We start from the raw sequence: 26,552 nt of genomic DNA, 5'->3' as shown, positions 1-26,552 counted from the left end.
GACTTCCTGCTAATCTGTGCGTCATCCATTCTATCTGTCCCCTCTTGAGCAAATGCCTCTTGGCTGTTGATTGGAAGTGAACGATGGGCTGAATTCTAAGTTCACGATGGACTGAGTGAGTTGTCACCATGATGCCAGGGGTCGTTGGCACTGCAAGGACTTACTCCAGAAATCTTTTTAGTTTTATTTTGAAGCCTCCACTGGAAAAAACAGCATTGTTAAATTGATCTGCTTGAGCAATATTCTATTTTAATCAGCCGCTGTGTGAATCTTTTATGAGGTGAGTGGTAACTGGTGAAGCAACTCAAGAATACAGATTGAAGAATAAAAAAGAAACTTCTGACGGTATGGAAACTCAGATGTTCTCAGCTCTTGGAGCAGAGTTACAACCATCGATTGCCATTGTTTCCTTTTCATGTTACTTTAAATGCTGCAATATCCCCTTGAAGTGGCCTTGTAATCCCTGACATTGTGTGTTGGCTTCTCTTACGAGAGAAATGAGTGTTCATTCATTGCTGCAGACTTCAAGACCATGATTCTCCCACTCTGCTGCGCTGATGTTTTTAGCGCACTGAGCCGGGAGAAGCACCTGGGGGGTGATGTGTGAGAGTTCGCACCTCTCTAACGTCTCCCAGCACTGGATATCCAGTGTGGTCTGCTCCATGCTGGAAATTGTTGAGGAGGTGAGGCTAGCATTTAAATACTATTACAGGCCTGGGACTGAATTCTCCAGGCCCGTCAGCCTCACCCACCCTACCGGAATATTTCACTACAGCGGGAATTACAGTAGCTCCCTCTTAATGAAGAACTAGCACCCCAACCCTGTTGGAGTGGACAGAGGCAATCAGGGCCCCACAGGGGGTTGGGCGGCGGGGTTGTGGTGTTTCCTGGGCATGGGCATCCTAGTAGTGCCAGCCTCGGTCCTCTGGCACTGCCCAAGAGGCAAAGTGCCCATGCCCAGAGGGCACCTTGGCACTGCCCATCAGGCACCAAGGGGGTGGGGCCTGATTGGGGGGGCATGAAATGTAGAGGGTGATCGTTGGGAGTGGGAAGGGGGGTTCCCACTGCCACTCTGCCATTGGGAACTATTAACTAAGGAGGAAGATCAGCGATTGGGGCAGGCTACAAGGTGGGGGTTCAGCCAGGTTGGGGATGGGGTGCTCAGCTGAGTGGGGGGGGGATCTGCCTGCTTGGGGGGAGGGGATCGGACCTGCTGAGAGGGAGTAATTACTGGGGGGGATCCTGGAGATTGTGGTGGCCAGGGACTGTGGGAGAGGAGGGGGGCTCAGAGGGTTAGCATTGTGGGGGTCACGGGGCTGGCCAGCGATTGAGCTGGCCTACAATCGGGAGGCTGACTGTGCTGGACCATTGTGTGTGCGCAGTGGCCCACTGGTTTCAGCTTCCCATGTGCTAATAGGCCCCGCCCACTGATTTATAATGATATTCATGCTGATGGCCTGTGCAATGCAGAGTGTGGAAGAGTCTAGTGTGAACTCCCACTGAAAAAAAACAACGTGAATTACTCCAGTTTTCACCCGAATTTGACACTTGGAATTTTTTGGGGAAAATTCTGGCCCAGATTCTGGCGTGACAATCAAAATTGGGAGAACAAATGAGAGTTATTTTCAATAGCAGGAAACAAGGATGTCCAAAGATGTGCATGTTCAGTGGATTGGCCATGCTAACTAGCCCTTTCTCATGAGGAGACTAGCTGGGGTAAATGCATGGGGTTACAGGGATAGAGCCTAGGTGGGATTATGACCGGTGCAGACTCAATGGGCCAAATGGCCTCCTTCTGCACTGTATGATTATATGATTCTATGAAGGACATAGGCTATGAGATTCAACATGTCAGCATAGGATGTGAAACAACAGACTTAAATGCTCTCAAGTGATTTTTCTTCTGTAACCTGGAACATAGATCAGAATTTCCAACATTGATCAGTTTTATAACCTAATTGTGCCATCAGTGCTTGTTTATTGTACATGTTAATATCCATATGTTTCTCTCTGACCTAGTTATCTTCCCTGTTGTTCATCTAGAGTCACTCTTACCTTTGCTGACCTGGTCAGATCATTATCTTTCTACAAGGGATCATCACGATTCCATTCACAGCCACAGTGGGCGGAATTCTCCCTAAAGATTCCCAAGCTTCATAACAGTGAGAAAACAGGAGTGATCTGCACCAGTCTCTCAGGTTCGCTCTGCACCCCAATCTTCCCACACTCAGTCACTTTTTTAGAGAGTTGCAAGTTCTGTGCCAGTAGTTGGGGGGCTGGGCCTAACCACACCAATGCGTCTGGCTTCTCAGCACTTGGGTACCGATATGCAAAAGGGCCCCGAGTGCACTCCCAATCAAAATTGGGAGAACAAATGAGAGTTATTTTGAATGGCAGGAAACAAGGATGTCCAAAGATGTGCATGTTCGGTGGATTGGCCATGCTAACTAGCCCCTTCTCATGAGGGGACGAGCTGGGGTAAATGCATGGGGTTACAGGGATAGAGCCTAGATGGGATTATGACCGGGGCAGACTCAATGGGCCAAATGGCCTCCTTCTGCACTGTAGGATTATATGATTCTATGAAGGACATAGGCTATGAGATTCAACATGTCAGCATAGGATGTGAAACAACAGACCTAAATGCTCTCAAGTGATTTTTCTTCTGTAAGCTGGAACATAGATCAGAATTTCCAACATTGATCATTTTTATAACCTAATTGTGCCATCAGTGCCTCCTTCACCTCATGGACATTGAGATCCCCACCCTTCCCATTGGGGGCGTGTTCCCCTACCCCTTCCCTGACACGAATTGCCAAAATCCAGGCGTTGGGGTACTTCCGATGGATCCCCCTGCTCAATCCCCAAATTGCCTCTCATCATGCCACCTTCATGATCCACCCTTGCACAACCCCCCCATCAGACACCACCCCACACTGAGGCTCTACCACTTTGCCACTGCCCCTGGCATGCTAGCAGTGTCCATCTGGCACACTGGCTGTGCTCAGTTGGCACCACCAGGCTTTCCAGTGGCCATTCCTCATCTGTCTGGTGGCTACCGTGGGACACTGCTCATGTGCCAGGTGAGCTATGCCTGATGGATGCCACCTGGCCATGTCCCTGATGGTTCTCACTGTAACCGCAGTGCACCCAAAGGCTGGTAAATTCTGTGTGCTGAGATTTGAATGGACTATGCTTATTTAAATGCTACTTCAAATATACTTTTCGGCCTCACACTCGATTGGTGCTGCGTGCATAAGAATTTTTAGGTCTGCACTTTTCTCCAGGATTGGCATGGTGTAATGACACGGAGGGGTCAGAGAATTTCTCTCAGCACCTCACTCCCATTAGCTGTATGTGACTGGTTCTTTTTGCATCCAACTTTCTCTAATTTGGGACAGCAGCATTTCCATATCAAAGAAGCTAAAGGTTCACATTTTCCCTGCTGCACCACCACCTACTTTAAAAGAGACCCTTCAGCTCTTTGCCCTAGCTTTCCAAGACTAATCTCGTTGCCTTGCTGTTTCCCCATAGACCTGTGTGCCCCGCTTCAAATGTTCATCTATTCTTCCTTTGAAAGATGGTGAAATCTTCCATGCTCTAGATCTTGTGGCACAGTGGGTAGATTACCTATCTCTGGACCAGGAGCTGCAGATTTGAGTCCATGCCAGGAATTGTTGACCATGGAATGAGTATTTATAATGTGATAATCAGCTCAGGAATCCTTCCCCCATTATTCCCCAAAAACAGTGTTTGTGTGAAGATACGCTTAAAAAAAAATTCATCCAATGCATTCCAGATCACAATTCATTGTGTCAAAAAGTTCTCGTCATCAAAGAAAGAAACAATTGTGCACAGACTTTTCCCCTCTTACTTTCTTAGTGATGATTTCAAATTGATAACTTTGCAACCAAATGATACAATCTACCACTATTCAATCTATTTGTAATAACTCAGGAAGCCAACTGAAAAGGAACAGTGTTTTAATTCATGGGATGGCACAGTGGTTAGCACTGCTTCCCCACAGCACCAGGGATCAGCGTTTGATTCCCAGCTTGGGTCACTATCTGTGCAGAATCTGCACATCCTCCCCATGTCTCCATAGGTTTGCTCTGGTTTCCTCCCAAAGTCCAAAAGACGTGCTGGTTAGATGCATTGGCCATGCTAAATTCTCCCTCAATGTACCTGAACAGGTGTTGGAGTGTGGCAACTAGGGGATTTTCACAGTAACTTCATTGCAGTGTTAATGTAAACTGACTTGTGACACAAATAAATAAACTTAAGCAAAAGTTAAACCACAAGCCTGTGGCATATGTACACTAGCCCCATCCAGGAATATGGAATACTGGACCCCCTCGGGGCCGCTTTATGAAGGACTCGGGATACCAGTTCCACCTGTTTAGGTAATTACCTATCGCCATGGGAACTTGTATTCTACAAGTGCCACTAGGAGGTCCATCAGGAATTCCCCATGTAAATCCTGGGGATTAACATACGATTAAAATCCTGAACAAATGTTAAAAAATAAACTCCCTATTACTCTCCTCTTAGTCTTCTTCACTTCAGCGAAAGTATCTCCAATACTTCAAGTAGTTTCTTATGATGATCAGCTGAGTGAATCTGTGGGCAGGATTTTTAGGTCCTGCTCATCGAAAACTGAAAAATCTCGCCCAACGTCAATGAACATTTGCATAGTCCATCCCCCCACCCCCCTACTCCCCCATTCCCCCACCCTTCCGCTGACGCCTGCCTCCCTGCCTACTACGATTCCCCTTGCTGAGTAGGACAGGAAAATTCTGTGTTAATTGTCAGTTTGTTACGGTTTGAATGTCTTTTCAGGCAATCAAAATTAACAAAATTGGTAACTATGCAGATATATGATATTTCTACACATTCCCTTTCACTGAACTCTTACTCTGCAACATCTTGGGTTCTTAATAAAATCGAGATGGCAGAAAAGCCAAATAAAAAGGCTGAATGAAAAAGTGCGCTGATTAAAAGATCAACAATTATGTCAAATTTGGCATGTCAGCTACAACTCTCACCAATTTTTACAGATGCACCATAGACAGCATTCTTTCTGTATCACAGCTTGGTATGTCTCCTGCTCTACCCAGATTGCAAGAAACTACAAAAGGTCGTGAATGTAACCCAGTCCATCACACAAACCAACCTCCCATCGTTTGACTCTGTCTACACTTCCTGCTGCCTCGGCAAAGCAACCAGCATAATTAAGGATCTCACGTACCCTAGACATTCTCTCTTCCACCTTCTTCTGTCATGAAAAGTTTATAAAAGGCTGAGGTCTGATTCAAGATGTGGAGATGCTGGTGTTGGACTGGGGTAAACACAGTCAGAAGTCTCACAACACCAGGTTAAAGTCCAACAGGTTTATTTCATTGTAAACACCACTGGCTTTCGGAGTGCTGCTCCTTTGTCAAGTGTAAGCCCTGTTCTCTTCTGTTCAACTCTTATGTTCACCTGACAAAGGGGCAGCATTCCAAAAGCTAGTGGCATTTACTACCAAATAAACCTGTTGGACTTTAACCTGGTATTGTGAGACTTCTTACTGTCTGATTCATAGAACATAGAACATTACAGCACAGTACAGGTCCCTCGGCCCTCAATGTTGTGCTGAGTTATGTCCAATCCCAAGATCAAGCTATCCCACTTCCTATAATTCTGGCATGCTTCACGTGCCTATCCAATAACCACTTAAAAGTTCCTAAAGTGTCCGACTGCACTATCACAGCAGGCAGTGCATTCCACACCCCAACCACTCTCTGAGTGAAGATATAGGAGACACCCCTCCTATATCTCCCACCATGAACCTTATAGTTATGCCAAAGAATAGCTTCTTCCATGTTATCATCAGACTCTTGAATGGACCAACCTCCCACTAAGTTAATCTTTCTCTACACCCTAGCTATGACTGTAATACCACATTCTACACTCTCTCTCCTTCCCTTCTCTATGAACTTTGTCTGCATAGCACGCAAGAAACAATACTTTTCACTGCATACTAATACATGTAATGATAATAAATCAAATCAAATCAAAATCAATCTTGATAATTATTAAAATAAGTTGTCTCAAAATATCCTGAGAATCAAATGCGTTTTTGCAATCAAGAGGATTAATTAAATGTTAATAAATGTATCAATCACTGATCCTAACAACCATAAGGAAGTCATGAGCACTGATGAGCAGAAATGAAAATGGCAATTGACTTTTTTGGTCATCATAATTATGTAAAGCAGTGCGTGAAATCTAGAAATTTGTATTAGAAACTTATTAATAGAATTTCCTCCATTTGTGATAATGTTGCTGCCTGGTTATCACTTACCACAGCACAGTCAACTCTTCTGTTCACTAATTACCTCAAACTTGAATTTTCTGCACTGTTGAACACAATGTGCGCTGACTAAAATGATCATCAAATCTATTATTACCAAGCAAAACCAGCCAGTTATATCCACATCAAACATACTGCAATCTATAGGTGCTACATGTTTAAATACTTGAGGTTCCTTTTGAGTATCGATTCTGTAGCCTTATTAAGAGAATAAAAGAACAAAAAGAAAGCAAATGTAGAAAAAAGGTATTATTTTCTTTGGAGAACTTATGGCTAAGCACCATTATTTGGCATAAATAATTCTGCCAGGGCAAGGATGAAGAAGGTTGGAGGTGAGTTATAAAGCGAGATGAACAGAACGCCACCCTGTACAGCAGCTTACACTTTCTACAACAGTGAATATTGGCAGTGTCTGAGAGTCTGCAGTGGAGGGGAAGAGTGTTTATTCAATTGGAATCCTACAGTGCAACTCGGAGACTAATTTGAAGTTGCTACTGCATATTTTTTTCCAGGGATCAGGAAACTCAGCAAAGGGGTGGTACGGTGGAACAATGGTTAGTATTGCTGCCTTACAACTCCAGGGACTTGGGTTTGATTCCTGGCTTGGGTCACTGCCTGTGTGGAGTTTGCATATTCTCCTTGTCTCTGCATGGGTTTCCTCCGGATGTTCTGATTTCCTCCCACAGTCCAAAGTTATGCAGGTAAGGTTGATTAGCCATGCTAAATTGTCCCTTAGTGTCCCAGGATGTGTCTGTTGGAGGATCAGCAGGGTAAATATGTAGGGTTTTGGGGATAAGGCCTCGGTAGAATTGTTGTTGGGGCAGATGTGATGGGCTGAATGGCCTCCTTCTGCATTGTAAGGATTCTATGAAACAGAGGTTGGAACTGTGGGATTCCCCAAACAAAGTGACTATAGAATCCTCTAGTGCAGAAGGAGGCCATTGAGCCCATTGAGTCTGCATTGACCACAATCCCACCTAGGGCCTCACTTCCTATCTCAGCACGCTCAGTAGTCAGGACAAGTAGGAGTGATCCCTCACACCCTTGCATTCCCAGTTACAATTGTGAGGATCTCCCAAGTGCTCCAATCACAGGCCTCAATCCCCTTGAAGTTCGTCTCTCCCCCATTTCCCCCCCTACTTCCAATTAATGACTTCTTCCTTCCCTCCCGATTGCCAGGAATGAACCTCAAGGGTCCCTGGCAATGATTATCTGCTGCAAAGTTCCCGCCAACCTGAAAGCTAGGTGATCAATTTGACTAACTGCTGGTCCCACCACCACAGATGTCAGCCTTCAGACAATTTGATTCACTCCAGGTGATATAACACCTCACATTTATCCCACTAATCCCCCTAACGTACACATTTCTGGACACTAAAGACAATTTAGCATGGCCAGTCGACCTAACCTGCAGATCTTTGGACTGTGGGAGGAAACTGGAGCCCCTGATGGAAACCCACGCAAACCCATGGAGGATGTGCAAACTCCACACAGCCACCAAGACTGGAATCAAACCCAGGTTACTGGCACTGTGAGGCAGCACTGCTAGCCAGTTTGCCACATGCCCCCCCAAGATGACAACATCCTAACTATTGTACTGAAGAAAATGTGCTCCAGAATTAACTATGGCCTAAGTCAAGCTGGCCCAGTACAATTGTGACACTGGCAATTATCTAACCATATAATCATGCATACAAGATGATCAAAGGATTGGATAGGGTGGACAGTGAGAGCCTTTTTCCTCGGATGGTGATGGCTAACACGAGGGGACATAGCTTTAAATTAAGGGGTGGTAGTTATAGGACGGATGTCAGAGGTAGGTTCTTTACTCAGAGGGTAGTAAGGGCGTGGAATGCCCTGCCTGCAGCAGTTGTGGACTCGCCAACTTTAAGGGTGTTCAAATGGTCAGTGGATAGGCATATGGATAACATTGGAATAGTTTAGGTTAGAGGGTCATTAGATTGGTTCCACTGGTCGGCGCTACATCGAGGGCCAAAGGGCCTGTACTGTGCTGTAATGTTCTATGTTCTATGTAGAAAATTGTCCAGGTATGTCTTGTTTACAAAAGGCAGGTCAAATCCAATCCAGCCAATTACAGCCCCATCAATCTAATCTCAATCAATGGTAGAAGATGCCATCGACAGTGTTATCAAGAGACATGTAATTTCAGCACCAATTTGCTAACCAATGCTCAGTTTGGGTTCCTCCAGATTCACTTATCTCCAGACCTCATTACAGCCTTGAGCCAAACATGGACAAAAGAACTGAATGTCAGAGATGAGCCCTTGATGTCAAGATAGCATTTAATCAGGTGTGACATCAAGGAGCCTTACCAAAATTGAAGTTCAGGACTGTTGGACTGCAGTTTATTGTTGGGTGCAGCGCTGAGGGTTGGTGATGGGGAGAAAGCGCACTTGTTCCTGGCAGGATTTCTCCCATCAAGAGAAATCTCACCTGGCCTCTACCACCATTGAAAGAATGTTGGAGCCTTATCATTGGTACCTTTGAACCAGCCCCACCTTTCTCTGGACAGTCTTGGAGAGCAGTGGTTAAGAATGTTTTCGAAGGAAGCAAAATCAGTTAGGATGCTGTGTTCTTCATCCAGTGCCATGAAGTTATAACAGGCTGGAAGCAGGGGTTGGAATCACGGTGGTAGTGAGAAGTAGGGCTCCTGGTAGAAATGCCACTTTCAGTCTGACAATCTGGTATTTTCACTTTTCTAACGCAATGGAGGGAAATTTCCCACCCTGCCCACCAGGGGAATCATAGCAGAAAGGGGAGGCACATCGTGCAAAATGTTTATTGACCTCGGGGCAGGATTTTGTGATTTTGGAGAGAGCACACCTGGAAAATTTTGACTTATGAGCAATTTTAACTCACTCAAAATTCATATAGTTAAAATAGGCCCTATATCAATAAAATTCAGGTGGTACAGTGGAAGAAAACTAAATTTGAAATGTTTGTCTCCAGGATTAGCATTAGTTTTGAGAAGAGTTGCAGAAACTTTGTTTGTTCTCACTGGATCGACAGAGGTTGAGGGGTGACCTGATAGAAGATTATGAGAGGCATGGATATTTAGAAGCTTTTTTCCCAGCGTGGAAGTGTCAATTAGTAAGGGGCACAGGTTTAAGGTGCGAGGGGCAAGGTTTAAAGGAGATGTACAAGAGGGTAGTGGGTGCCTGGAACACGTTGCCGGGGGAGGTAGTGGAAGCGGATACGGTAGTGATTTTTAAGGGGTGTCTGGACAAATACATGAATAGGATGGGAATAGAGGGATATGATCCCTGGAAGGGTAGGGGGTCTTAGTTCAGTCAGGCAGCATGGTCAGTGCAGGCTTGGAGGGCCGAAGGGCCTGTTCCCGTGCTATAATTTTCTTTGTTCTTTGTTCTTTGATAAAGGATGGAGAATGACAACAATTTATGCCTGAAAGTGAGCCTGTCCATACAGGGCAACTATCTGTATTTGATACCAATGGGCAGCGGTCTGGAAAGATTGTGTCTTTGAATTGTGTCTTTGTTGATAAAAATAAACCAAACCCACGTCAGTATCAGAGCGCCCAACTGGAGACCTGCTCATATTGTTCTTGTAAATTGAAAAGATTACACTCAGCTGCATTCCATGAAAAGGAATTCTCAGAATCAGGAGCTCTTGCCCACACTGTGCAATGGTGTTCAAACATTGGGTCAGTGGGGAGCAGGAAGAGTAAAACAAAGAGACGATGATTAGCTGGCATGAAGAAGGAAGAGGGGTACTGGCATAACTTTGGGAGGCAAAGTAAATGTCAGGATGAGCTGGAGGTTGTAACAGGAGGGGAGCAGGGGGTGGTTTGCAGGTAGGCCTCTGGCATGAACTGGTGGAGCTGTGGAGCTAAACAGAAAAGGAAGAAGTGTCAGCTGAACTGGGAGGGCTGGAGTCAAATGGAATGTAGCTGGTAACTAATTGAGAAATTACAGCATAATGTTTTTTAGGATTCCATTTTACCCGACTTATTGGGAAGAGAATAGAATGTAAATAAATAATCAGATTTTGCAGGGAGAGACAGTGGTGAGATTATTTTGGCCTTCCCCCACGTGTTTCTTTTAGCGGGAGACAGTGCGCTCTTTGCTGGCGGCAGGATTTTTGTCTCCTGCCGCTGTTAATGGGATTTCCCATTGAATCCACCGCAGGCCACCAGGCAACCCTGGGCAGGAGTGTGCCATTGGTGGCAAGAGAAAATCCCGCCAGTGTTAACAGCCAGAAAGTTCCCACCAGTATTTCAGGAGCGAGACACCTTTGGCCTCACTGGTCTTTTCTCAAACTTAATGAAGAACAATGTGCAGTTTTTGATCCCCCAGGGAGGTAGTTCAAGAGGTCTTCAATCAACACCTACACACTCAGGCAGGCATGGTGTTTACCAACACATGAACAAAATATTGTGGATGCTGGAAATCTGCTGGAAGCACTCAGCAGGTCAGGCAGTGGAGAAAGAAACAGAGTTAATGACCTAGATCTTTCAGGCGGTCATCTCTTCAGGAATTGTCAATTTCGACAATTCCTAAAGAAATGAATTTCCAATTCAGGAGGTCTCAATTTCCAATGGACAATTCCTCTACTGTCCGGGACTCCCTGTGAACGTTTCTGACCCTGAGCTCGTGTCAGAGATTTCAGACAGTTCCATGATACAGAGCTGAATCAAAATATTCAACAGAAAATTCCTATCCTAACTCCTGACTAACTATAGAACCAACCTTCCAATCATTCACACTGATTACACTTTCTCCTGTGACCCCCAGGTTACACCCCTGAACTTGGTTGCCTATCTCCTGACATGAACCAAATACATGCATCCGCAATGCCACCCACCACCCAACTGGAGCTGACCTCACCATCCAACTACTACTCCAATCTGACCTGACTAGTTCCCAAACAGATGGTCCATCCCAACCCAACCTAAATGTACCCAAGCTACCTAGTACCTCACCCATTTAGAACATAAGAACATAAGAAATAGGAGCAGGAGTAGGCCATCTAGCCCTTCGAGCCTGCCCCGCCATTCAATAAGATCATGGCTGATCTGTCGTGGCTCAGTTCCACTTTCCCGCCCTCTCCCCATAACTCTTAATCCCCTCTCTTATCAAAAACCCATCAACCCGCGTCTTAAAAATATTTAGCGAGGCAGCCTCCACCACTTCAACGGGCAGAGAATTCCAGAGATTCACCACCCTTTGAGTGAAGAAGTTCCTCCTCAACTCTGTTCTAAACCGCCCCCCCTTTATCTTGAGGCTGTGCCCCCTAGTCCTACTATCCTTTCTGAGTGGGAAGAGTCTCTCCACCTCTATCCTATCCATCCCATTCATCATCTTATACGTCTCAATGAGATCTCCCCTCATTCTTCTAAACTCTAACGAGTACAAGCCTGGTTTATTCAGCCTCTCCTCATAGCTCAACCCCCTCAACTCCGGTATCAGCCTAGTAAACCTCCTCTGCACTCCCTCCAAGGCCAAAATATCTTTGCGCAGGTGCGGCGCCCAAAACTGCACACAGTACTCCAGCTGCGGCCTCACCAATGCCCTATACAGCCGCAGCAAGACCTCCCTACTTTTATATTCAATCCCCCTCGCTATGAAGGCCAGCATCCCATTTGCCTTCCTGACCACCTGCTGCACCTGCAGGCTGGGTTTTTGCGACTCATGCACAAGGACCCCGAGGTCCCTCTGCACCGTCGCCTGCTGCAGTTTTTCGCCACGTAAGTAATAATCCTTCCTACTATTATTCCTACCAAAGTGGACCACCTCGCTGCCACCCTACTCACATGCCATTTCAACACTTCAACCACCGGTCACACTATCCAGCTGCCACCCTACCCACCTATCACCCTGTCCGTCAACCACCTTAACCACTTACTTCACCCATCCTACTCACTTACTTCACCCTCTTTTCCAACTTAGCCCCCTGTCCATTCACTTATTTATTGACTCACCCATTCATTAACTGTTCCCCACCCCCATCCTGTGACCTGCTCCCAACTTCATCTGAAAACAATCCCAAGCCTCGGATCGGTGGCAGCAGCTGCCACACTCTGAGTGCCATTGTCCTTCGATAGAGCTGCTGGCCTCTGATTAGCCAGCAGCAGTCAGTAGGTGGGAATTGTGCCCATGGCAAGGTCCACAACTGTCCAGGTAAGCATTCGGGTGGCACTTAATCAGTCAGGCCTTCCCCAAAGGAGCTGACATGGATATCTTCCAGTTGTTCAGGCAGTAGGCTTGACTCAGTAAATCAAGCCCAGTGAGCTCGATATCTTCATCAGAAACACATTCTGATTTCCCTTAAGTTAGAAATAATCACACTTTAAACTCAATGGAAAGGATTTTCCACAACATGCAGCGTGTTTTCCAATCCTGCCACTGACAAAGGGCTTTCCGATTGTCCGTACCGTCACCACTGGGGAATCCGCAGTGAGGGATTGCCATTGGCGGGACTAGAAGGTCCCACCGGTGGGAATGGCTGGAAAATCCCAACCTTCATGTTGAAGTTCCATCGGATGTACTATTTTTTAAAATCTCTCTAAGTGGCTGGTGGTCTCATTGTTACTTGACACATAACTGCAATGCAGCAGCAAAATGTGACACTCCAGATGTACATTCTCAAAACAATTAGTTCAGATTTCTTTATTGATAATATCATAATATAGCAGCCATCAACCAAAAGATATTTGATCTGCTCATGTAGCATTCCTGGATTCCTGGCAAGATGTCCTGCAACACAATTGAGTTAAAGTATGGAAATCATTATGAGGTGCAGCATTATCAGCAACATAGCCAGAGAAAGAGGCATCCACATGGAGGAGACATTGTAGCAGCCCTCAGAACAAGTGTTGAGGATCAAGCTCCAAAGAAGTGCACATAAACAATGACAACAACAACTTACATTTCTATAGCACCTTTAAGCTAACGAGCATCCCAACCCAAGGAGCTTCGTGGTACTGTTATCAAACAAAATCTAACACTCTGCCATAGAAGGAGACAGTAGAATAGGTGACCATAAGCTTGGTCAAAAAGTTAGGCTTTGAAAAACTGTCTGAAAGAAAAGGGCAGACATGCTTAGCCAGGGAATTCCAGAGCATGGAGGAACAGTTAAAATTGGGGCATGCAAGAAGCCAGAATTGAAGAGCAGAAATAGAGAAGGCTATAATGTGTGCTATGAATTTGCATGTTGACCTGTATGCTAGGACTGCAAGTAGCAATACTACTCAAAGAAGGTGGATAAAAGCATGTTAAGCTTCGGAGACAATTTTGCAGAATGTATAGGTAACAGCAATGGAAATAAAAGCAGATAATACTGGAAATACTCAGCAGGTGTGGCAGCATCTATGGATAGAGAAACAGAGAGTTAACGTTTCATATTGATGACATTTTGTAAGATCAATTCTGATTCTGCTAAGCATTTTCAGCATCTTCTTTCGTCACTTTAGATTTGCAGCACCCACAGTGCTTTACATTTGTTGGTTCAAAGAATAAGAACACATTGCCCTTGTTTAATGCTTCTGAATTTGTTTTTGGCACTGCAGTTAAGTCCTTTATACCATGTCGCTGGCATTAGTTCATCATGCAGTCACCCACTGAAGGTTTGGCTTAGTTGTATCGTTGCTGGACTAGTAATCCAGGGACACAGGGTGATGCCCGAGAAACTTGGGATCAAATCCCATCAAGGCATTTAGGGAAATTTGAGTTCCACAAAACTCTGGAATTAAAGATCTAATGATGACCATGAAACTATTGTTGACTGTTATCTAGTTCACTAATGCCCTTTAGAGATGAAAATCTGCCATCCTTGCCTGGTCTGGCCGACATGTGACTTCAGATCCACAGCAGTGCGGTAGTTGCCAGCGATGCCTACGAATGAATAAAAAAAAGTACTTTATCACATTAAGCCAATAACCAGAAAACAGAAGCCCTTGTCCATTTGAGTTCCTGCAGCAACTTTTCATAATTCAATACTACTTTCAGTTACTGGTGCTTCCAGCCACAAAGTGCTACTTAAGCAATCTAAAACCATAATAAAGATGGATGGATAGCAAAATAATACCAAAGATCCAATATAGACAAATAGAGCATAACTAAAACAAAGTAGAAAAATAACAAAGCCAGTCAAACAGCAAAATTAACAATAAGAGAGGCAACCAACACATAACGAAACCAATTTTCTCCTTTAAACTTCTCTCCCCTCTTCACTTCATGCAACAAACATCCTGACAATGGGCTGGAAAGTTGGGTCAATGTTGCCTTGGCCAATCGGAGGGATCTCTGGCCGTACTTCTGAATCTTTATGCAGCTAATGAGCTGCAGTCAGGGCTCCAAACCCTTTAAAAGATGGGAGCCCCTTCCCAATTCAGATGACACTACTCTGCATGCCCCCTCCCTAAAGCTCACAGCGAGGCAATCAGCTTTCACCAGGCAATCTCCACACATGACAGAGGGCTCACCCATTCTTAGTAAAATGCCAGCCACAGTGGGAATAGGCCCTTAATTGGCTCAATTTGTCCCTGGGCAGAAGTCTAAATGACCCTTCTCCCATTTGTTAAAAACAGGTTGACCAGAAATATAGGCAGGATGAACAATAGCTTACCACAAAACAGTTCTGATATGTTGTACTTGCTTTATGCCTAGCTCTAGGAATGAAAAAGCAGATTTCAGTCTATCTATTAAAAGGATTCATTTATTCCAAAAATTAATTAGAAGCTCGTGGACAAAGCCTGAGGCCCAAGTATCTTCAGGTACTTCATCATAACATTGGCAATTAGGTTGTTTGATTTAGTTCCATTTGCTGTTCCTGTAATAACGAAACAGTCCATGGGCACATACTGCAACATCTGAACAACTTCCAAGTTTGGGATGATAAGTGGCAATTAGCATTTGTACAACAAAAGCGCCCAACAGTGGCCATCTCCATCAAAAGAAAATCAAACCATCTCTCCTTGACATTCAGTGGTACTCCCATTACTGTATCTCCCTTATCAACATTTAACTAAAAATATAGGGATTGAGCATATCCTCAGGAATAATGGCAATTCCACCATCAATCCCTTCAGTTGTCCTCTGATGTAACTGACATTATTTCACAAATTTGCTGATTTGAAATTTAAATTAAAGATTCCATAAAAGCACTATTGAGATAAACACTCATGCACAGTAAAAATCATAATCACCTCACCTCCCTGATTTCCAGTTATTCAGATGCAAATATTGATTAGTTTGTTAGTACTCTGTACATCTTACTTTAAGGTATTTTACTTACAGTTGCTTTTTGACCAGATTTGTTTTTTTTTATTGCCTTTGTAGGTAGCCTTTTGCTGTTTGGATCAGAAAAGAAGCTAATTTTTTTTTACCTTTTATAATGATTTGCTGAAAGGCAGCAATAGGTATAAGAGTGAGATTGTGTTATTGAATGTGAATGTTTCTTCCTTTCAGTCCAAATCCCTCAGTCTTTCACAATAACAGCGCAGAAACTTGGGTCTCCAGTGGAATGTAATGCTGTCAGTATTGTGATAATGTGGATTATTAGGTCTTGTGAGGCTTTGTGTGTCAGGTCCTACCATAGTTCTCAAGGTTGGCATGATTTGGATGTTTCAGGCAAACACCAAACATTGGAAACGCCTCTCACTGAGGTAGCAGTGGAAGCAGAGAACTGCTGCTGGGCATGAAAGCAATACTGGCGTAGGCCTGCTGTGCCAAATAATTTGTTTCGATATTGAAAACTTAACATAAAAAGAAGAAACGTTCTGATACATAAAGCTCCTTTCACAACTTCAGCAAGCCTGCAAAGGATATTGGGTTGAATCTTCTCAGCCCGCCAAAGGTTTTGGAAAGTTTGTATTGTATTGGGCAGGGTCCGCAAAGTACTCCAGCCACATTGCACAGTTCCCCAAGGCTGGCTCTCAAGAATGAAGGCGACCCACCCAACAACATCGGATATCCAATTAGGGTATTGAATCAGACAAAATATCACTATTCTGGCAAAGGATTTAATGTTTTCCTGCAACAAAGGCTTGGCAATACCGTGGAGGTGACTTCCTAGATGTAAAAACATTTGAGCCCTTTTTTTCAATTTGCCTTCAGGAAATCATAATGCTCAAATCTCCCCAAGCAGAAGATGCATCATTGTAGCCGCTTCATGGAGTTTGATGCCTTCACTAATATTTTACCTGCTGCAAAGGTGGGCACTCATCTACTAATGTAGCCAGCTCTCTGGCTCCACTGTCACTCTTCCACTAGCCTCTCAGCAGTGTCCATACTGTAAAGGAGGACCATTGTCCTATCCGTGTGTGTTGGGCTAAATGGACGATCCAGTGCTGGAACTCTGGGCACCACTCCAATTGGGAGGGCTTCCAGACACAGCTTCTTCATTGGTGCCTCAGGAAGATGGCAGCCTTCATCTGTGAGAAGTCTCACAACACCAGGTTAAAGTCCAACAGGTTTATTTGCCAGTACTAGCTTTCGGAGTCTCAAGTGAAGGATTGAGGCTCTGAAAGCTAGTGCTGCCAAATAAACCTGTTAACCTGGTGTTGTGAGACTTCTTACTGTGCCCACCCCAGTCCAATGCCTTCATCTCCACATAAAGACTTCATCCCACCAGGGCCACTTGTGGGTTTCCAATCTGGTGTTGGGACCAGCATTAGGATTGAAATTCATCCAGCAAAATTCATCTCTTTACATCCAACAAAATACAGTTGAAGTATAATTACTGCTGTAATTTGGAAAGCAGATAATTTGCACACAGTAAAGTTTCACATTATAAATTAATAATCAAGTGATCTGGATTATAATGACATTCCCTAATCTGTTGAATTTACAGCAAAACATCCAGAGAGTCTTGCAGAAATTCAGTGCTACTGTGTTCCACAGTGATGGCCTTCATGCTCAGAAAGCTTTCTGACGCTCTGTCATATTTCACATCAATGATATACACTTGTCTGTTATGCAAGTGGCTAACCAACAGCTGTGGAACTTTAATACAACATGACCCAATGCCTCCAGACGAAGGGAAAAACATAGCTGAGGAAAAAGAGAGGCATGAAATAAGCTACCATACAACATTGTAAATCAGTTTCTCACATTGTCCCCCAGCCTCTGACCCCTTAACCTTTGACCTCCGCAACCTCTCCCTTCTGACCCCAGCCACCTCTATCATGTCTCCATCTGATCCTTCTGATTTCTGAACACACCAATCTCCCACCCACAACCTCAGGTCCCACTCCCATCTGACCTCCAACCCTACCCGATCCATTTAGACACTTATTTCCTCCCTGGCCCTGCAAACCTAAATGAGTCTTTAGATTTACTTATTTTATGGCTGCTGGTGTCATAAGAAGAGGGCTTGGCCTCCTTTCCTTTGCCTTAGTTAGTAGGTCCCAGGTATATGTGCTATTTTGCTTTGGCCTGAGTTAGAACGTCAGGTGAGATAGGCTTGGAAAAACTTTAGGGTAAAGAAGTGGGAATGGGGGAGGACACTCCATAATCCCTCATGGTGAAAGGTCTCTGTGAGGTCAAAGAAGGCCTCACACAAGGGTAGGTGCTATTCCCTGTGTTTCTCTTGTAATTATTGCACAATGAATCTTGTGCCCCTTAGTGAGTGGAATCTGCATTGCAACTCTGGGAGCAGCCACAGGGAAAAGGCAATTAAGGAGGACTCCTGATGATGTTTCCTGTGGCTGACAACAGGGAAATTCCTCTGTAGTTACTGCAGTTGGACTTGTCACCTTTCTTGAAGATGGTCATGATGGCAACATCTTTGAGACATTCTGGCACATTCTCCTCCTAGTAAGAAGTCCCACAACACCAGGTTAAAGCCCAATTGGTTTATTTGGTAACGAAAGCCACTAGCTTTTGGAATGCTGCTCCTTCATCAGGCAAATGGAAGTTCTGTTCATAAACAGGGCATATAAAGACACAAACTCAATTTACAAAATAATGGTTGGAATGCGAGTCTTTACAGGTAATCAAGTCTTAAAGATACAGACAATGTGAGTGGAGAGAGCGTTGAGCGCAGGTTAAAGAGATATGTATTATCTCCTTCCAGTGGGTGCTGACTGCTTCTCAGTTCTTGATAAAAACTTCACCATTCCTGGCCAACAGTGGGATAGGCTTTGAGTGCTTGGATCACAGTGGTCTTGACTGCACTGAAGAAACCTCACATGTTATGGCTGATGGCTAACTGCTGGATCTCAGTGCTTTCTCTCCTCATTATCTGTTCTTTAGCACACAGGTTTTTGCTGGATCTCAGCCTTCAACCACCTTTGAAGTTGCTTTCTTGCTCTTGAGTTGGGTTGTTGTATCAGGCTCAGAAAAAGCCTTGAGCCTATCAGCTCCTGGATCTGCTTGCTATCCTGATCAAACCAATTGGTGTTTCCTGATCGACTCACCAAGTGCCTCTTCGCAGGTGCCGAATATATGGAGGCTTTGAGGATATACCAGGGTGCTGTGGACACTCTGCTCCTCTGCATCACCAGGAGTTGTCAGGTTGGCAGTGAGGCATTGTCATAGAGTCATGGAATCATAGAGATTTACAGCATGGAAACAAGCCCTTCAGCCCAACTTGTCCATGCCGCCCTTATTTTTTATACCCCTAAGCTAATCCCAATTGCCCACATTTGGCTCATATCCCTCTATACCCACTGTACCCATGTAACTGTTTAAATGCTTTTTAAAAGACAAAATTGTACCCCCTCTACTACTACCTCTGGCAGCTCGTTCCAGACACTCACCACCCTCTGTGAAACAATTGCCCCTCTGGACATTTTTGTATCTCTCCCCTCTCACCTTAAATCTATGCCCTCTAGTTTTAGGCTCCCCTACCTTTGGGAAAATATATTGACTATCTAGTTGATCTGTGCCCCTCATTATTTTATAGATCTCTATAAAATCGCCCCTCAGCCTCTTACGCTCCAGAGAAAAAAGTCCCAGTCTATCCAGCCTCTCCTTATAACTCAGTCATCAAGTCCTGGTGGCATACTAGTAAATCTTTTCTGCACTCTTTCTAGTTTAATAATATCCCTTCTATAATAGGGTGACCAGAACTGCTCTCTTTTCAGGCACTGTTTCATCACTGCTCTGGGCCTACATTGATGTTGATCACAGAGTGGATTAGGTGGTGGTTGATCCAGCAGTTGTGGCTCCTGTCATGACGCAGGTGATAAGTATGTGTTTGCAATCCCTCATTCGAATGATGACTAGCCAAGTAAGTGCCAGTTCTTGAGTGGGAGTGTTTCCATGAGGCCTTGCACTGGTTTCTCTGAGAACAAGGTGTTGGTTATGACAAGGCCGCGTTCTAGGCATTTTGTCAGGAACAGGGTACTATTTGTGTTGTATATCCCAACCCTCTCTGTGCCAATTACACTTCCCCAAAGGTCTGTGTCCTTTCCAACACTGGCATTGAAGTCACCTAGGAGAATCAATTTGTCACCCGTTGAGACTTGGACCAAGGGCTGTTCAAGGCTGGAATAAAATTCCTCTTTGATCTTGTCTGCGGCTTCCAAAGTTGGGCATGGGGGCCGGGACTATAGTGCACTGATTCTGGGCTGGGGGATGTTTATTTATCTCACAAGGGGGTCTCTGAAATGGCCAACTAGTTTGTTTTTAATGGTGAAGCCAACTCTGTGAAGGTGGCGACCATCTTCAGGTTTACCTTCGCAGAACAAGGTGTTATTAACACTTATTTCCTTGAGCTGATCATCCCCTACTTAGGGTCTTGCTTAAGGTGGCAATGTCAATGTCAATACGCCTGACCTCTCAGGCAATGATAACAATACGCTGTTCCAGTCTGTTGATGTTGGGATTGTCCATGACGGTCCTGATGTTTCAAGACCAAAACTTCATTTTAAGGAGTGGAATATATCTTTATGTGAGTTCTTTTAATGTGGGGTGGCCATTGCACACTCACCACTATATGGGCTTCACAGAGGAAGATCCTGGTCTAGCGACAAGAAGATCTCGGCAACAGGAGACCAGGCTCCATTGTATGGACTTAGGATATAAAAAACTCACATACCCCAACTGGCCACTTTCCTCCTTCCCACAGGACCCCTCTCCCATGCAAATCATGAAGTGTAGTGGTGGCCTTATGAGGTTGTCATTGGCTTGTGGATCTGTTTGAAAAATCTGACTCCATTTGGTTGACAGAAACTCAGGCCATGACTTTCCAGCCACCTTGCACCTGGTGCAGATCATGTTGGGGTGGAGCGATGTGGAGAATCATGGACAAGGGTTCTTGCATGTTCAGCGCTTGTGCAAAACCCCATTGTGATCCTTTCAGCCACCGCACCTTTACATAAATATGCAGATCCATTTGAAGCCGGATTGTCCTGCTCCCACTCCCGCAACTCTCCAATCCTTGGGTGCAACAGGAACCTGGCAAGAATTACTACTGGTCTCCACAGAAGGAGGGGGAGGAGCATGCTCGGGAAGGGTGTGGGGGGGGTGGGGAAGGGGGGAGGTGGCGTGTCAGCAAGTTCAGAGGTGATTGAAGTCCCCAGGTGGTCAGGACACGGCTGAGCAGTGCTCACCAGGCAATGCCAACCTGGTAGTGCCAACAGGCACACTAACAGTCCCAATGTGGTCATGTCACATTGGCACTGCCAAATGGACACTCTTCCACAACAGCGCCTGTGTCAGGAACAGTTCCTTCAGTGTGTGTTGGAGGTCTTTGCCATCTGCCATTCCAGTTCTAAACAACAGTCAGATGCTGCTTCTGACTAAGTTTGGGCTTGAGATTGTAGGTGAAGTCAGGGAACTAAAATGTTCCAGTCTTTGGGTTGAAGATCGTCTCAGGGCCCGCCTGCGTGACATGTGAAAATCTGAGGTTAATTCTCACCGATAATATACAGGTACATGACAGGGGCTCCGCTGTGCTTTTCCAAAATCCACAACAAATGCTGTATGAAGCAAGATAATTGTTGGTGTTGCAACAACATACAAATCAGAGCATGAAAGAATTAGAACACCTCTAGTGCGTGTAAGTCTGTGGGATGAAGAAGAGGATTTTCATGCTTTCTTCCAAAATCAATTATGAAAACTTTGCTTAATGCTGCATGCAATGAGAACAGCCTTGAACATGCCAGCCAGTGCCAACTGATTCATTAGTCAACAGTACTGATTACAGCAAGACGTAATGAAACATCAGTTGGCACTCTTGTAATACTTTAAAGAAAGTAAGATATCCCAGTCTCTAAGAAACATGAAAGCAACTGCTGTTAAGGACTGAGAAGTGCCTGAGAATGGGTTTATAGCCATTCCTGATTGAAAAGGGAATCCTCTTGTCGCCACCAGTGCCTGTTCAGGTACACTGAGGGAGAATTCAGCATGACTAATGCACCTAACCATCACATCTTTGAGACTATTGGAAGAAACTGGAGCACCTGAAGGAAACCCATGCAGACATGGAAGAATGTGCAGACTCCACACTGACAGTGGCCCAAATTGGGAATCGGGCTCTGGTCCCTGATGCTATGAGACAGCATTGCTAACCACTCTGCCACTATGTAAGTAACTTCTGCATCACACTAGTGTCAGACAATGGCCACCCCCGACAGGAGGGAATCTAAACATTTTCCCTTTACATGCAACAATATTGCCATCAATGGATCACCAACATCCTGGGGATTATCAGTGTTCAAAAGGGTAAATAGATGAGAAAATATAAATCCATTGGTCACACAAGCAGATCAGAGGCTGAGAATTCTGCAGCAAGTAACTCACTTCCTGAATACCCTGAGCCAGTCTGCCACCTGCAAATCGCAACTAAATGTAATAGAATAATTTTCACACCTTAATGAGGCTCCAACAAGTGGGCAGCCAATTTTTAAAACAAATTCCTCAAGTGGCTTGAAGAAAGGGTTGTGGTTTATTCTTCAGAAGTTGCCCAATGCAGATCGGGGATCAGTCCCTCGATGATAGAACAATCCTTACTTTTCGTCCTACCTACTTGCTGCCTTAAACCCACCACCCCCTGCCATTCCCTAACCTTCCCTATCATACTCAAACCCTCCCTGCACTAAAGCTCAACAACATCCATGACTGCTAGTAACCCTCTCAATCAGTACTCTAACCATCACCTTAAAATTTCACTCTCTCCACCAGCGGTATACAATAACAGCAATGTGAACCTGATAGTGTATACTCCACTGTAGCTTGCCAAGCAACTCTCAAACTCTTGATCAGTAACATCTAGAAAGACAAGGGCAGCAGGTGCATGGAAGTCAGAGACCCCCTACAGTGCATAAGGAGGCAATTTGGCCCATCAAGTCTGCATCAACTCTCCAAAAGAACACCTCAAAGGAGGCCCATCCACTCACCCACCTCTTCCCAGTCACCTTGTATATACACCATGGCTAATCCATCTAACCTACACGCCTTTGGACACAAAGGGGTAAGTTAGCATGGCCAATCCACTTAATCTGCTCCTAACTTAGCTGCTTTATTGAAGCAATTGCAGAATGTGCAAAGTGTGACACAGTCAGAGAACAGATTTTGAGAAAACATGCAAGGCTGTCAAAGATGCTTTGCAAATGAATCCGTTATTGGTTCATTTTATTCCAAAGCTACCATTACTGCTTGCTTGTGGTACAGGGGGCAATAGTCTACATATTATGACTTCGCGAGAAGAACGAATTTGCTTTGCATACCCTGACTAGTGCTGAATCCATGCTCAGCTACAAAAAGAAGAATTAAGTATAATTTTTGTTGTACAGAAGTTTCATGATAATTTATATGGTCATCATTTCCCATTATTGATTGACCATCGACCCTTTACTATTTTTGAGCTGTATAAGGGCGTACTGTCATTATCTGCTAGCATATTGCAAAGATAGTCACTGGTCTTATTGGCACACTGTTACAATCATATATCATCAATCAGAGTGCCATGCATTATCATGCTTATCTTTACGTATTGAGCAGATACAACTAACTAGTCTTGCTAATATTCTTCATTTGTCATAAACAGATCATTTGTCAACTTTTCAACTTCAGTGACCTACTGGAAATGATCCTTTGATGAATATGGCATTGAAAGGAAGAATAGCTGGATTGCATTGCATGAACTCTAATTTGAAACCATATGTCTCAAGAAGGTTTGACCTAACTGTTCAAGGTAGGTCACAATTGTAGAGAATCCAAGTCATTATTCCTCCTCGTCTATGTGAAAGAGTTCTTGAACAATTACATGAATGATATCTTGGTATAATCTGAATGAAGGAATTAAGATGTGGGAATGCCGGAATTGGACTGGCGTAAACACAGTAAAAAGTCTGACAACACCAGGTTTTAGTCCAACCGATTTATTTGATAATAGACTCACAAGCTTTCGGGGTTAGCCCCTTCGTCAGGTGAATGGAGAGTTCTGGCCTCAGACAGAGCATATAAAACACAGACAGTTTAGAGATTACTGAAGGAATTAACACATAGTTATTTTTGGTGGCCGGGTCTGGGTGGTCAGAATTGAAAATAAAGTGGGACAGTGTCAACTTGTGCACAAATAAGAAATACCCCACCATTGTCACCTTTGTATCCATGTGATTGGCCTAAAATGCCATAGGAATAATTGCATGTAGCTTTTGCTGGTCCTCTTGATGGTTACATGTTCTTAATCTTAACTGATGCACACTCACGGTGGCCAGAAGTTGTTATTATGAGATCTAGTACAACTGAACAAACCATTGAAAAATTTGACAAAATCTTTACAAGATTTGCTAAACCAAATCCAATTGTTAGCAATAGTGGTTCACTGTTTACTTCACAAGAATTTGAGGATTATCTCCAAGTAAATGGTATTCAGCATATAAAATCTGCTCCTTATCATTTATCAACCAATGGACTAGCTGAAAGAATTGTTCAATCCTTGAAAAATTATTTCAATGCTTCAAAACAGCATGGTATATTATCAGCTCATGTGAATATCTTTTTGGCATCTTATGGAAGCTCTACTCATGCAACTATACAAAGTTCATCTGCATTACTACTCTTACAGATAAAGTTGAGAACTATATTTGATTTGTTATTACATCCAGAATCTTCAGAGATAGTAGAGCATCAACAACAATCTCAAGTTGCTCGATGATACGTGAGGACAAAACAAAGCTCATTTCAACAAGAGATCAGTGTAAATGCATAATTATGCCATGAGTAAGAAATGGGTTCCAACCATAGTTTTAGCAAAACAAGTCCAATTTCTTATACAATTCAAACTGAAGAATTATTCTGGTAATGCCATGCTGGTCAATTGTTATCGTCTCAGAATGGTTTCTCAGAATCATCTCCAAAATTATTAACTCCTTTAGTCCCTCGTGCTGTGATTACTTCTTCAGAATACTTAGTTGAATCTGAGTTCCCTGATGATCATTTCTAAGCTTCTACTCAAATGATGCCAAATTATTTCCAAGGGAAGAAGTGTCTCCTGAATTTCCAAAACATACCTCTAGGGACAGTCAAATTCCAGAATGTCATATTCAACCAAAGCAGAATAGGTGTCCTGCTGATTGATTTTCTCATTGACTGTGTATAAAGAATAATGGTGCATAGTATTGTGTCCAGAGTAAGAAATGGGTTCCAGCCATAGTTTTAGCAAAACAGATCCAATTTCTTATGCAGTTCAAACTGAAGAATTATTATTGACCTGCGTATAAAATCATAGTAATTTGTTGCTTTGACCATGGAAGTAAAGGGGGAGTGATGTTATATATTTAAATAGCTGCATGATTGCTTTAAGAGTTGGTCACATGATGTGATGGTGATGTCACTGCGATACTTGAGAGACTCCTGCTTTTAGTTTCAATTTGTACCCTAGACAAAGAACAACCGTTCAATAAACCTGTTGTGTGTCACTTTAAATCTACATGGACAAATTACTTTTTCTTTTTTTAAAAACCCACAACCCTGAACATAGTTAGGACATTTACAATAATTACACTGTTGGTGTACCTGCATGTGAAAGACTACAATCGTTCAAGGGGATAGCTCACCACGACCTTCTAAAGGGCAATTTGTAATGGACAACAAAATGAACTCTGACATAAAAATTCCTTAGCCTCAAAGGACTGTGGCAACTCAACTCATTTTTGATAGCCTCCAGAAGAGGTTATCCAGATATCATCAGCCTAAAACTCTAAAAAATCAAGGCAGATTTTTTGTTTGAAAGCTCCATTTTTTGTATAAACCACATAGGTCACTGAGATCACCAACCATTGTGATGTGGATATGGAAGGTTGGGGTGGGTGGGCGGAGGGGATTTTGGGGAGAAGTGGTGATTCACACACACCTCCCACTCCCCTGAGCTACTCTGCCTTTGATATGGGCACTCTGCTAACTCTCCTTCACAACATCAACAGCACCGTTCTCTGGTCTTGCAAACTTCAGTGGAGTACATGACAGAAATTGTTACTGCAGTCTTATCCTATGTGGATTTTTGGGTCTTTGTTGTTTAAGTAGAGGCATGAAACTCTGAAAAAAACCTCAATTTTTGAATTCTCTCATGCATAGCTTGTACAAAACATTTTTTTAAGGGATTGTAAATGCAAAACAGTAATACAAAAGTGTCAATAACTAGACTTGACATTAAGTGCCAATACTGGAAACATTGGAAGAAACAACGATGAAAAACAAAGGGCTGAACATAGTTTATGTTTTGGTGTCTTATTCCCTGGATATATCACAGAACCACTTCTGTGGAAAGTAGTACACTAATATGTGACAGTTCCACTATTACATAATTGGCTTCCTTTAGCCTTCAGAATGAATTTAGCAACAGCAGGGCTGTGCTATGCATAAATATTGTTAAGCACAATTGTTCAAAAGTTGCATTTGTCACACTCTCATTCCAACTGTTAGCTCCTTTGAATATCAGGCCAAAACCTCAAATGTCTGAGTCATACTGAAGATTTTTATAGTCTGGTGAGAGCTTATCTCTCCACTGCCAGAATTGAAATGCAGGCTCAACATACGTGCTGATAGAAACTTTAGTTTACCCATGGTACACATCCCTTCAGAGGCATAGAATTACACGGCCTCTAAAGGAGAGCATCAGAATCTCTGCACTGACACCAAGCACTAGATTTGTATCTTTGCTGCCTAAGCATGGTGGCAATTGTTTAGCACTGCTGCCTCATGGCGCCAGGGACCCAGGTTCAATTCCCAGCTTGGATCACTGTCTTTGCAGAATTTGCAAGTTCTCC

The sequence above is a fragment of the Carcharhinus amblyrhynchos genome, chromosome 14 (assembly GCF_965287045.1).
Source record: "Carcharhinus amblyrhynchos chromosome 14, sCarAmb.v2.hapA, whole genome shotgun sequence".
NCBI classification, from domain to species: domain Eukaryota; kingdom Metazoa; phylum Chordata; class Chondrichthyes; order Carcharhiniformes; family Carcharhinidae; genus Carcharhinus; species Carcharhinus amblyrhynchos.
The sequence above is the reverse complement of the archived record's forward strand: the minus strand, read 5'-3'. Positions refer to the sequence as shown.